Source organism: Leucoraja erinacea, chromosome 18 (genome assembly GCF_028641065.1).
Source record: "Leucoraja erinacea ecotype New England chromosome 18, Leri_hhj_1, whole genome shotgun sequence".
In the NCBI taxonomy this organism is placed as follows: domain Eukaryota; kingdom Metazoa; phylum Chordata; class Chondrichthyes; order Rajiformes; family Rajidae; genus Leucoraja; species Leucoraja erinaceus.
In genome coordinates, this window is record NC_073394.1 from 17,138,617 (window position 1) to 17,151,156 (window position 12,540).

The 12,540-nt window shown below is 40.6% G+C and overlaps 1 protein-coding gene across 1 annotated transcript in view; it reads left to right on the plus strand.

Annotated features, from left to right (window-relative positions):
- Positions 1 to 12,540, plus strand: part of LOC129705700 (MOB kinase activator 2-like) — a 140,309-nt gene that overhangs the window by 1,030 nt on the left and 126,739 nt on the right. The gene's annotated exons all lie outside the window — the stretch shown is intronic.

Sequence of the window (12,540 nt, forward strand, 5' to 3'; positions counted from 1 at the left end):
ATGTTACTGCAAATAATATATCTATCGCGAAGCATTAATTTTATTTAAAGTTTAAGAATTAAAAGAAGCGATCATTTTTATGGGTGCCGAGTGGGACTAACATGCCGAAGTAATAAATGCGCATTAGACTCCATATTAGCACATGTGAACAGGTATGCATTTGTGCGATCAATTCAGTTAGGAAGTAGTCTTCAACATTATACCGTGACAACTTGGCTGTACTGTAATTGTTGGAATGGTACATTTTCATTTTATAAGTTATAGCTTATTCCCTTTTATTCTTTCAAAGTATTACTTTTTTCTATTTTAAGACATTGAGCAATGGAAAAAAATAAAATAAATTCAAATTAATGGATTGACTTAATTTTATAATTTTCAGAATGCAGATCAAAATGGTAATTATAATACAGATGCACTGATTATAATACATAATCAATGACTTTGGAAATTGATACATTATAGCATTGATATGTAAAGTTGCTAAACTTTTATAAATTCTGAACAGCATCGAGAAGCCTTACCTAGATATGTGAATCAGCCCAAGTATTCATAATACATCATTACTTAATTTATCATTAAAATAGCTTTTTAATAACGACTCTGAATCTTGTTACTCATTCTTGTAGTGTGATATAATACAGTGATTCAAGCCGGACAAATTGAATGATGGTCACACCAAGAAGGCACATGGTATGATCCTTCACATAGATGTAAATGGAATTCCAATTAGCAAACAGAAAAATATATCTTAAGGAAGTTTTCCTTTCTCTGTACCATCAAACTGCCTGTATCAGCAAACACAAGGAATCAAAGATCAAATTCTTCAGCTTTCTTTGAATGTAAAACAGTGTAAAGCTCGGCTCTTTAGTGAACTGTACGGTTGGGAAACTTTGCATTTTGTTAATAAGATAATAATAGGAATTCCATATAAATTATTTCAAGTGGGTTTTTTTTCTGGTGATATTGCTTCAGAAATTTAAAGGACTTAACAAGAATGATCTTCTGTTTCTTATTGCCTTCCATTATGGATTGCGGTATTGGTATAACATTGCATTTATTGCATTAGGAATATACTGTCTGTCCACTTGGTACTAAGTTGAGCCAGCAGCTATTAATATTGTTACTGTTCATTAATTAGTTGTTGGTATTCCATGTGTTTCAGTTACTGAGTTTTTTTCTTATCCCAATTCCTGTTAGTTACTGAGCAAGTGTAATATGACAGCATGTTCAACAGGTGTAGTTTAAAGTATTGTATGCTGATTAAAAGTTTTAAAAAATAAAAATATGCGAATAATTCTATTTGCAACAAAATATCTTCATGCTTGGTCATCAACGCAGTATTGTATAGGTAAAATATAGATTAAATATTTTAAAATAGTTAATCCCACTTAAATTTTTGACTGGATTCGTATTTAAAAATAAAATTAATGTTGGATATTCATGTGCATTAAATGTGCTGCATAAACCAAGTTCTTCATGAAAGGGATGAATAGAATTTACATCTTTGTTATGCCCATCAATAAATATTGATATTGTTCTGGTTGTGATTTTGCAACAGAGAGATCCTAGGCAACTTTGAACAAAACCTGCAGCATCATTATATTTCGGAAGCATTTTTTCCAATACTGTCTCCATTATCTTTACAAAGTGCTACAGAATAGAATAGAGGGAAAACTTTTCCCACTTAACTATTTACAATGAAATTATATCGAGGAGTATGCCTCGCTATTTGAGGCTGACTAATCAAAGGCAGTCTATGTAGCAATGAAATTTTAGCTTGAATGTTTATCTTCCAAGGGAATCTCTACAGGTGGTCTTTACCTTTATTGAGGTATGTGAGGAAGTTGTTTGTCATATTCTTCTCTGGCTGTAAATTACTATTGGAAAAGAGTTGTGCAACTCAGAGATGACTTCTTATGCCCCTGTCCCACTTAGGAAACCTGAACGGAAACCTCTGGAGACTTTGCGCCCCACCTAAGGTTTCCGTGCAGTTCCTGGAGGTTGCAGGTGGTTGCCGGAGGTTGCAGGTAGTGGAAGCAGGTAGGGAGACTGACAAAAACCTCCGGGAACCACACGGAAACCTTGGGTGGGGCGCAAAGTCTCCAGAGGTTTCCGTTTAGGTTTCCTAAGTGGGACAGGAGCATACGCCTACTGTGTCCATGCAGGGCATTAAGTACTTCTTTATACTAATCTCATTTCCCAATACCTGGCCCAAAGCCTTCTATGCCATTGTGTTTAAAGTGCTCACCTAAATACATTTTAAATGTTGTGAAAGCACTTTCCTCCACTGTCCCCTTAGGCAATGAGTTCCTGGTTCAACCACTCAATGGATGAACACATTCTTCATCAAATCCTCTCTAAGTCTATTATCCCTTATTTTAAACCAATGCTTCCTGCTTAAACTTTTCTTATCTATACCCCCTTATCTTAAACCCCCTTATCTATATCACTCATAATTTTCCATACTTCAATCTGGTTACCCCTCACCCTCCTCTGTTCCAAAGAAAATGAACACAACTTACCCAATCTCTCCTCATAGCGGAAATATTGCACCCTAAGCAGCATCCTGCTTTGAACCTGCTTTGCACCCTCTTCACTGCAATTGTAGATTGGCAATAAGAGCTGTACACATTATTTCAGCTGCTCCTCACAAATGTTTTTATATAAATGTATAATTATATCCACGCTTTTATGTTTTGTGGCGCATCTAATGAAGGTGAGCATCATCATTTCCATCTTAACCCCCCATCCTTTATACATCTGCTGTTGTCTTTGGGGATGCTTACACATGGACACTAAGATTCATCTGTTTCCAAATTACCGTGACTTTGGTTTGTTTTCTTCAGCCTCTCCTTCTATTCCTAAATTAATGTGACTGTTGTGCATTTTTCTTATCTTTTCCACTATCCAGTATCCTTGAGCTGAAAGGGACAGGTTAGCTTTGGTACTAGGTATACAGATTTATGCTGAAGAAACAGGAGTATGCTGCTTAGTTGGTTTATTGTAGTCTGAGCTGGAATCTCTGCAGTGGCATGTCTGTAAAATGGTTAAATATACTCAACGCTGAATTGATTAATTACTGAAAGGTATGATAAACTCAATAATGTTTTGATTTAAAAAAAAAAAAAAAGTTTCTGGGATCATACTAGCAAAAGGAGCTGATGAGAAAGTAACATGTTTTGTGAGTTACTTTTCATTCACATGCAGGCCATTCACTGACCAGATCCTTATTTCATCACTGTGTATTTGCTTATTTGAGCTCACCTTGAATTGTATGAAGACATGAACATTGGCTTCATAATCTTGCCAAGTAACAGGAAATAATCAACCAAGAACCCGATTAGTGATTACCCCACTCTCACACCTAGACCTTGGTCAATACACATTCTACTCTTGCACTGCTCACTTCAACAGAGGCTATCTGGTACTACACTTCTTCCCATCCTGCTTCCTGTAAGAACTCCATCCACCTACTCCCAATTCCTCAGTCTACACCGCATTTGCACCCAGGATGAGGTGTTCCACACCAGCGACATCGGGGGTGTCCTCATTCTTCAGGTAACAGGGGTTCCCCTCTTCTACTATATATGAGGCTCTCACCAGGGTCTCGTCTATACCCCGTAACTGCTCTCACCCCCCATCCCCCCCACTCGTAACAAGGGCAGAGTTCCTCCCATCTCCTCTCCCGTCTACTTTCCGCAGAGACCGCTCCCTCCGTAACTCCCTTGGCAATTCGTCCCTTCCCACCCAAACCACCCCCTCTCTTGGCACTTTCCCTTGCAACCGCAGGAAATGCTACACTTGTCGCTTTACCTCCCCCCTTGACTCCATTCAAAGACCCAAGCAGTCTTTCCAGGTTTGGCAGAGGTTCACCTGCACCTCCTCCAACCTTATCTATTGCATTCGCTGCTCTAGGTGTCAACTGCTCTACATCGGTGAGACCAAGCGTAGGCTTGGCGATCGCTTCACCCAACACCATCGCTCAGCTCGCAATAACCAACCTGATCTCCCGGTGGCTCAGCACTTCAACTCCCTCTCCCATTCCGAATGCAACCTTTCTGTCCTGTGCCTCCTCCATGGCCTGAGTGAGGTCCACTGTAAATTGGAGGAGCAGCACCTCATATTTTGCTTGTCGTTTGCACCCCAGCAGTCTGAACATTGGATTCTCCAATTTCAGGTAGTCCCTGCTTTCTCCTCCCCTTCCCAGCTCTCCCTCAGCCCACCGTCTCCGCCTCTTCCTTTCTCCATAGATGCTGCCTCACCTATGAGTTTCTCCAGCATTTTTGTCTACCTTCAGCAGAGGAGCAGGTGTTTTATATGGCTAGTTCTTGGAATTCTGTCAAATTCCACAATTCCATCACAGTCGATGTGTATCATTTCATTTGGAACACAGAAATATGTTATAGCAGATAGGCACAAAGTGCTGGAGTAGCTCAGCGGGTCAGGAAACATCTCTGGAGAAAAAGGATGGGTGTCGTTTCGGGTCAGGCCCCTTCTTCAGGATGACCCAAAATGTCACCTATCCTTTTGCTGCAGAGGCGCTGTCTGAACCGCTGACTTACTCCAGCACTTTGTGTCTGTCTTTAGTGTAAACTATAATCTACAGTTCTTTATTTCTGCAGAAATATGTTATGCCTGATAATTTGAGTCTACATTTTGTATCTTCACATCACTTTATCTGCCATTAATAATTTGAAATATTAATCATACAAAACAGTATTGGTATTGTTTTTATTTGTTCCCATCCCTATTGCTTTTTAGCCAGTCCATATATAACATTTCATGGGAGTAAATTGTGTTATTGATTTGTTGATTGAAGCGCAAGAGATTTCAGATGCTAGAATCTGGATCATAAAAAGAGGCTGATGGAGGAACTCGGCTGTTCAGGCAGCATCTGTGGATGGAAATGGCCAGCCGTGTGTCAAGTCAGATCCTTCATCTGGAGCAAGAGTAGATGGGATATTGCCAATATAAAGAGGAGGTGGAGAGAGATGGGGCAAGAGTGAGCAAATGATAGTTAGGTATTGGTGAGGGGTTGATTGGGAGATAACATTTAGATGGGAGAGGGAGGAGACGGAAGCAGAAAGGTGATAGGTGAAGAACAAAAAGCTGCAGGTTCTGCAACATCTGGAGCATTATTTTCCTCTGAATTGTTGAGGGGAGGCCTGATGGAAGTATATAACATAATGAGAAACTTTGATAGTATGGGCGGTCAGAACCTTTTCCCTAGAACAGATATGTCAAAGACCTGAGGGGATAGTTTAAAGGTACGAGCAGAAAAATGTAAAGATGATGTGCATGGCAGGTTACACAGAGAGTGGTGGATGATTGGAATGCGCTGCCAGAGGTGCTGATGGAAGTAGGTGCGATATTGGCATTTAAGAGGATTTTGGATAAGCACTTAGATATGCAGTGGATGGAAGGAAATCGATCACATGCAGGCAGAGGAGATTAATTTAATTTGGCATCATGTTCGGCTCGGACATTGTGGGCTCAAGGCCCTGTTTAGTGCTGTACTGTTCTGTTCTAATGGAGTTTTAGAAAGGAACCAAGTAAAAAGTGATGGTGGCAGCTGGGAACAGAGGGAGGGGTGGATCGAGCAGTGGGGAAGGGGGATCCATTGTGGGTGGTGGGCAGATATTGACAGGGCTGGTAAAGAAAGAAATGTGGTGATCGGAAGCTGTGGGGTATTGTATGCAGAAGGAGATGTGTGAGAGGACCTGGGTAGATAGGAGAGAGAGAAGAGGGGGTGCAGCCTATCTGCAAGTGGAGAATTCAATATTTATGCCATTGGCTTGCAAACTTTCCAGGCAAAATATGAGTTGCTGTTCATCAAGCTTGTATTTAGCCTCACTCTAGCAGTGGAGGAGTGACCAAGGGCAGACAAGTAATTGTGGGAATGGAAAGGGGAATTAAAACGGTTGGTAACCAAGAGATCCACATGGCCACAGCCGACAAAGTGCAGGTGTTTAGTAAATACGGAGGAAGCAAATTGAGAGCACCAAATGCAGAAGATGAGGTTGGAGGAGATGCAGGTGAATCTTGGTCTCAGCAAGGAAAGGTTAGTTGAAAACTAGTGACATTACTTTGCGACAGATAATAAATTAAGTACATCTGTTAATGCTCTGGTTACAATGTTGCTGTCAAATGCATTTAATGTGATTGAAGAAAATTAAAGCATTTTAAAAAAGCATTCTTATAGAATTGTTTTTCTCGGTATACTGTAAATTAATGGTATAATTGTGAACTACAATCTTTAGTGTTTGGTAAATTGAATACTCAAGGTTTTAATTCAAAAGTGGGAGTGCAGAAGTAGCAATTTGCCTGTTTGTGATTAATCGCGAAGTAGATTATTATAATTTATTTGGTAATCATCTGGGAGGAGAAGTGGGCACCCACTCGGGGAATGAAAGTAGATGCGCCTTGAACAGACAGATGTACTTTAATCATTAATGCAACATTATATTCTTGTGTTGGAGATTAATGTGTGATTTGGCAACAGTATTATTTCTTCTTTGTCTGAGTGTTATAAATGATACAGATCCTTTGTCATAGAGCATTTACTCAGAATCGTTGTTTATCGGTATTGGATATACTTCATCAATTGCCGAACACCAAATCCATTCAACATCTAAAAGAAAGCTTAAGATTCATGATTTCCTGCTGCACCTTTTATTTAACCTGCATGCAACTCTGTAATCTCTGTGGTATTTTGCTGTTTTTAGCCTACCTTTCAGACCAAATTTACTTTGATAATGGCTTTTAAATGAATTAGTTCATATTCAGACTGTTTAAAGTAATTCGCCAGTGTGTTTTTTTTTTTTGCCTGGTTCTTTCCAGAGTGTTACTCTCTAAATGCTGGGATGAAGGTGTGGGCTGGAAGCAAATCTGGGGGGGGGGGGGGGGGGGGGGGGGGGGTGGGGGGGGGGGGGGGGGGGGGGGGGGGGGGGGGGGGGGGGGGGGGGGGGGGTGGGGGGGGGGGGGGGGGTGGGGGGGGGGGGGGGGGGGGGGGGGGGGGGGGGGGGGGGGGGGGGGGGGGGGGGGGGGGGGGGGGGGGGGGGGGGGGGGGGGGGGGGGGGGGAGGAAATTGCGAATCGATGCATCCTCAACATGTTGTAATAAATGCTCTCATAAAAACAGGTTCTAGAAATGGATCAGACGTCATCTGTGAAGAGAATTAATATTTCAGGTGGATGACCTTTCATCAAAAAGTTATATGGTTATACTTGCTGGCTATTAAGGGTCAAATGTGTCCAACTCTGGCAACTTGCACACTGTCAACTAGAATTTAGGCATAGCATGATTGCTTCTGAGTCCACAAGAGAAACATCAACTCAAAATCTTGCCAGTGTAGCACCAGGGTGTATTGCAACTTTTGGAGTGACGTTTTTATTCAGTGGATTATGCTTTCTCATACATGAGAATTTCTCTCCACTGTACTTGCTTATATGCATTAATTTTGCTGAAGCATATTATCTGTTAATTACCACTTTGTTCTGTTTGAATTGTGTTGAGCTTCCTTGCATTCCAACAGTGACTACACTTCAAAGAGCACTTAAACGGCTGTAAAACCTTATGGGGGACTCCAAGGTCACGCACGTTGCTTGCTATAGGGGGGTTGCACGTAAGGTAATGCGGTCAAAGGGCGTGATGCACGGAGCAGCTCAATCTATGTGGAGGACATGGCAGCTTAGGGCACACACTGTTAACTCACAGGACGCGTACCTTCTTACCTGTTAAAAACCGTCAAAATTGTCATTTTTTGTGCTATAAATATTTGTAGGTGCTGTCATTGAAAGCGGGAAGGTTTGCTCTGAACCAGAGCACCAAGGTATAAGTGGCTGAAGGAGCACATCCCTTGGGACAGCACCCACTCTCCCCCCGGGGTCAGCGCCGCCCTCCGCCTCGTCTCTCCCTGTGGGCCGCACTGTCACGGCTGTGGGTTGGCAGCGCCCAGAGCATGCTGACTGGTTCGGCAACTTGAGCGTCCAGGAGCGGAAAAGAATACAGAAAGTTGTGACCAATGCCCAGTCCATCATCGGCTCTGATTTCCCCACAATCGAAGGGATCTATCGCAGTCGCTGCCTCTAAAAGGTCCCACACCATCCTGGTCACACACTCATCTCTCCGCTGCCATCAGGTAGAAGGTACAGGAGCCTGAAATCTGGTACATCCAGGTTCTTGAACAGCTTCTTCCCCACAGCCATCGGGCTATTAAACTCACCATAAAACAAACTCTGAACTATAACAGCCGATTGCACTTTATCTGTTTATTTATGTGTATATAACAATGTAGAGAAATATAGGCCAAACGTAGGCAAATGGGATTAGTGCCAATGGGCAACTTGGTCAGCATGGACACGTTGAACTGAAGGGCCTGTTTCCATGCTGTATAGCTCGATAAATCGGAATTAAACAATTTGGAGTTCAATCCCCAGTTCAGAAATATGGACTAAAAATCTAGGCTGACTATCCAGTCCTGCACTGTTGGTGGTGTCTGCTGAATGAGACTTTAAACAGATGTTTGTTCCTCAGGTGGAGATGAAAGATTTCTTGGCACTCTTTCAAAAAAGAAACGTGTACTGCTTTGTACAACAACAGAGAATCATGTTATCACATGTATGTTTGTGGGGAAACTGCTGTGCACAACTTGCCTAATGTGTTTGCTATGTTGCAAGAATAACTATCTCATAATAACTTTAGAAACATAGAAAATAGGTGCAGGAGTAGGCCATTCGGCCCTTCGAGCCTGCACCGCCATTCAATATGATCATGGCTGATCATCCAACTCAGTATCCTGTACCTGCCTTCTCTCCATACCTCCTGATCCCTTTAGCCACAAGGGCCACATCTAACCCTCTTAAATATAGCCAATGAACTGGCCTTAACTACCTTCTGTGGCAGAGAATTCCAGAGATTCACCACTCTCTGTGTGAAAAATGTTTTCCTCATCTCGGTCCTAAAACATTTCCCCCTTATCCTTAAACTGTGACCTGTTGTTCTGGACTTCCTCAACGTTGGGAACAATCTTTCTGCATCTAGCCTGTCCAACCCCTTAAGAATTTTGTAAGTTTCTATAAGATCCCCCCTCAATCTTCTAAATTCTAGCAAGTACAAGCCGAGTCTATCCAGTCTTTCTTCATATGGAAGTCCTGACATCCCAGGAATCAGTCTGGTGAACCTTCTCTGTACTCCCTCTATGGCAAGAATGTCTTTCCTCAGATTAGGAGACCAAAACTGTACGCAATACTCCAGGTGTTTAATGTCTGCAAAGCACAGTGGTACAAACCATAAGGAACATGACCGGGACTATCTGTCCATGTCTTTCTAAAAATGTATTTTCTTTTTTTTCTATTGGCTGCTTCCTGAGAATTTACGATCTAATTGGGTAATTGTGGATTTAATTGCAGTCTCAACTTGCTGAAGTGAGATTAATGCAACATTATTCATACCTCAAATTTCTTTGTTTACTCTTTGATCATTCATCTTTCCATTTTTATATTTTCTCAGTGGCAAACAACAGTTCAGCTGAGACTTGTTTAAAGACTTTGCAGAGATTAAAACATCAAAATGGTAGTTCTGAGACTATGCGTTAAAAGAATGGAGTATGATATTTTTTTAAAGACATGCCAATTAATTGAGCACCAAATTAGTTCATCGGGAGCTGAAGTTTGGAATGTATTTTAAAGGCTTTTTAGAAAACTAAAGAATATAACCTTTAGCATTTTAAATAGAAAACAGCTGTGAGCAATGTAATTCTTTCTTCTGACCAGTGCTAGCAGAACTTTCCTGCTGTTATGCTGCAAATTTTTGCACACTGACTTGGTTTGCCTCATTTTTAGCAATTTTTTTTTAATGTCTTTAAGAACTACAACTAATTTTAAATTTTAGTTCATGGTTTTTAATCAAAACTAAATACTTTGCCGATAATAAAATGGGTTTAAATCTGTGCTCTAATGATTGTAATCCATGATTATGCCCTGATGTCTGCATGGTTATATTGCAAAAGACTGCTGGATAATGTAGCAGCCTTTTTAAAACGGCCATTATCGTTGGCATGGAGGTAAATATTATTAAAATAAGGAACCGTCTAATTTTCAATCACATTGAGATTATCCGGTGAATAGCTGAATCGCACAGATCAGCCAAGTTCTGCATTTTCTTACTTTGGCCTGTGCTGAATCTGCTGTTTGCCTGGAGGGAATCTGGACTTGTACTTGTTTTCCCTGAGGGTGAAACTGGCCAGGGATGATTTGCCAGTTAATTTGTATAACGTTTGAATCCCCCTGATGTGGCTGATCTTTGTTTTGTGTCTTTGAGCTGATTATTTGTATCTATGTGCATTCCTGTGCATTCCTGTTTCTTTTTGTGATTTTTAGCTACCTGCTCTGGTCTGTACAGCACTTTGGTCAACTTTGGTAGTTTTTAAATGTGCTTTATAAATTGATTGTGATTCCTCAAGAATAATTTTTTAACGTATTCTGCCATGTCATTACTCGATCAAGAGTTCTGCCAGTCTAATGTATGAAGAGAGATGTGAATATTGGTCACTCAAGTAAGAACCTTGAGGGTGGAAGCCTGTGGAACTATTTCCAAGAGAGAAGTTGTAGAGTTTTGGACATCGATGATCAAAGATAGCAGACAAAGTGAATTGAAGTTTAAGAGAACATGATAGATCAGTCCAGAGAAGTACAATGTCTTGTAAGGAATTAATTCAGCCAATCTGTACCTTTTAAAGTAAATAATTGAATCTTGTTATTATTTATTGAACTGCCTGCCATTCAGATCTATCTAATTAATCCTTATCAAGTTACAACTTCTTCGGCAAAAATGTAAAAATAATCTTCATAAGAGAAGTCAGAGAATGGTACCTTTTAATATATCTCGGTATACAAAATCCATGAATGGGATCATAAATTAATGAGATTATTTAGATATTGCAACTCTTTCTGAAGATTAATTACTGAAAATCCATGCTTTAATAAGGAAGCTCTTAGCATGTACAAAGTTTAGTCTGAGAAATTCAAAATATGTCTCACACAGCATTTCTGTAAACCACAACTAGAGCAGGATGCTCTTGCACACACGCACATAGCAGGTATAGGCAGAGAATGCTATTTCTGTTTGATTGGTGGGAAGTGGTTTGAACTATAAATTTGTCCTCGGATGATGTAATATTGAGTCTTGTATTAAAGGTAAATTTATCAATTGCTGTAGCCAAGAATGATCTTTCCATTTTATACTTTTAAATGTTTTGTGACTAATTCTTTACTTTTGGGAAAAAAAATGTCCATGTTGTTATTCTTCATTTTACAAGCATAACCGCATAGAATTAAAAGTGAAACCTAAAGAAGTTTATATTAGGCTTTTAATGTGAACATTTATTTAATCACGATTCCGTTTTATATTCTATACATGCTTTCAAGCAAATATCATTTGTAAAACTTATATTCACCATATTTTAATGTTAGATAAATTACATCTCCTGTTAAATTAGCCCAATGAAGAAGTAAAAAGTGGGTGTGAGTGTGTCATGGAGCCATACAGCGTGGAACCAGGTTCTTCGACCGAACTTGCTCACACTGACCAACATGTCCCATCTACACTAGTCCCACTTGCCTGCATTTAGCCTCTATCCCTGTAAACCTGTCCTATCCATCTACCTGTCTAATTGCTTCTTAAATGTTGTGATTGCCCCTTGCTTAACTACCTCCTCCGGCAGCTCGTTTCATATATCCGCCACCCTTTATGTGAAAAGGGTATCCCTCAGATTACAATAAAATCTTTTCACCTTAAACCTATGCCCTCTGGTTCTTGATTCCCCTTCTCTGGGAAAAAGACGTCTATCCCATCTATTCCTCTCTTGATTTTATACATCTCTTTACACTGTGCATGATGAAATTTGAAGATCTTGTATATTGTACTACAGTGGGTAATATATTATTATACAGCTAACCTATAGTTTTATTCTATCGTTGGACATTGAACAAGCAGAACGTGTGAAGTATTCCATAATTCCATAATATATAGGAGCATAATTAAACCAATCGGCCCATCGAGCCTGCTCTGTCATTCGCTCATGACTGATCTATTTTTCCGCCTTAACCCCATTCTCCTATATTTTCTCTGTAACCTTTGATGCCCTTGCTAATCCAGCACCTATTCTCAGCTTTAAAAATACTCAATGCCTTGGCCTCTACTGCCACCTGTGCAAATTAATTCCACAGGTTCACTACCCTCTGGCTGAAGAAATTCCTCCTCATCTCTTTTCTAAAAGGACATTCTTTTATTCTGAGGCTGTGCTCTTTGGTCTAAGGCACCCTCGTTACTGGAAACGTCCTTTCCACATCAACTCTATCAAAGCATTTCCAAACCATTTTCCTATCAACCCCCCCCCCCCCCCCCCCATCTGTATCCATCTATTACTTACCAGGCTTGTCGTGCTGCTCCTTTGCCCCTCTTCCAGCTTTCTCCCTTCCCTCCACCGCAATCAAACTGAAGAAGGAACCCGACCCGGAACCTCACCTCTCCATGCTCTCC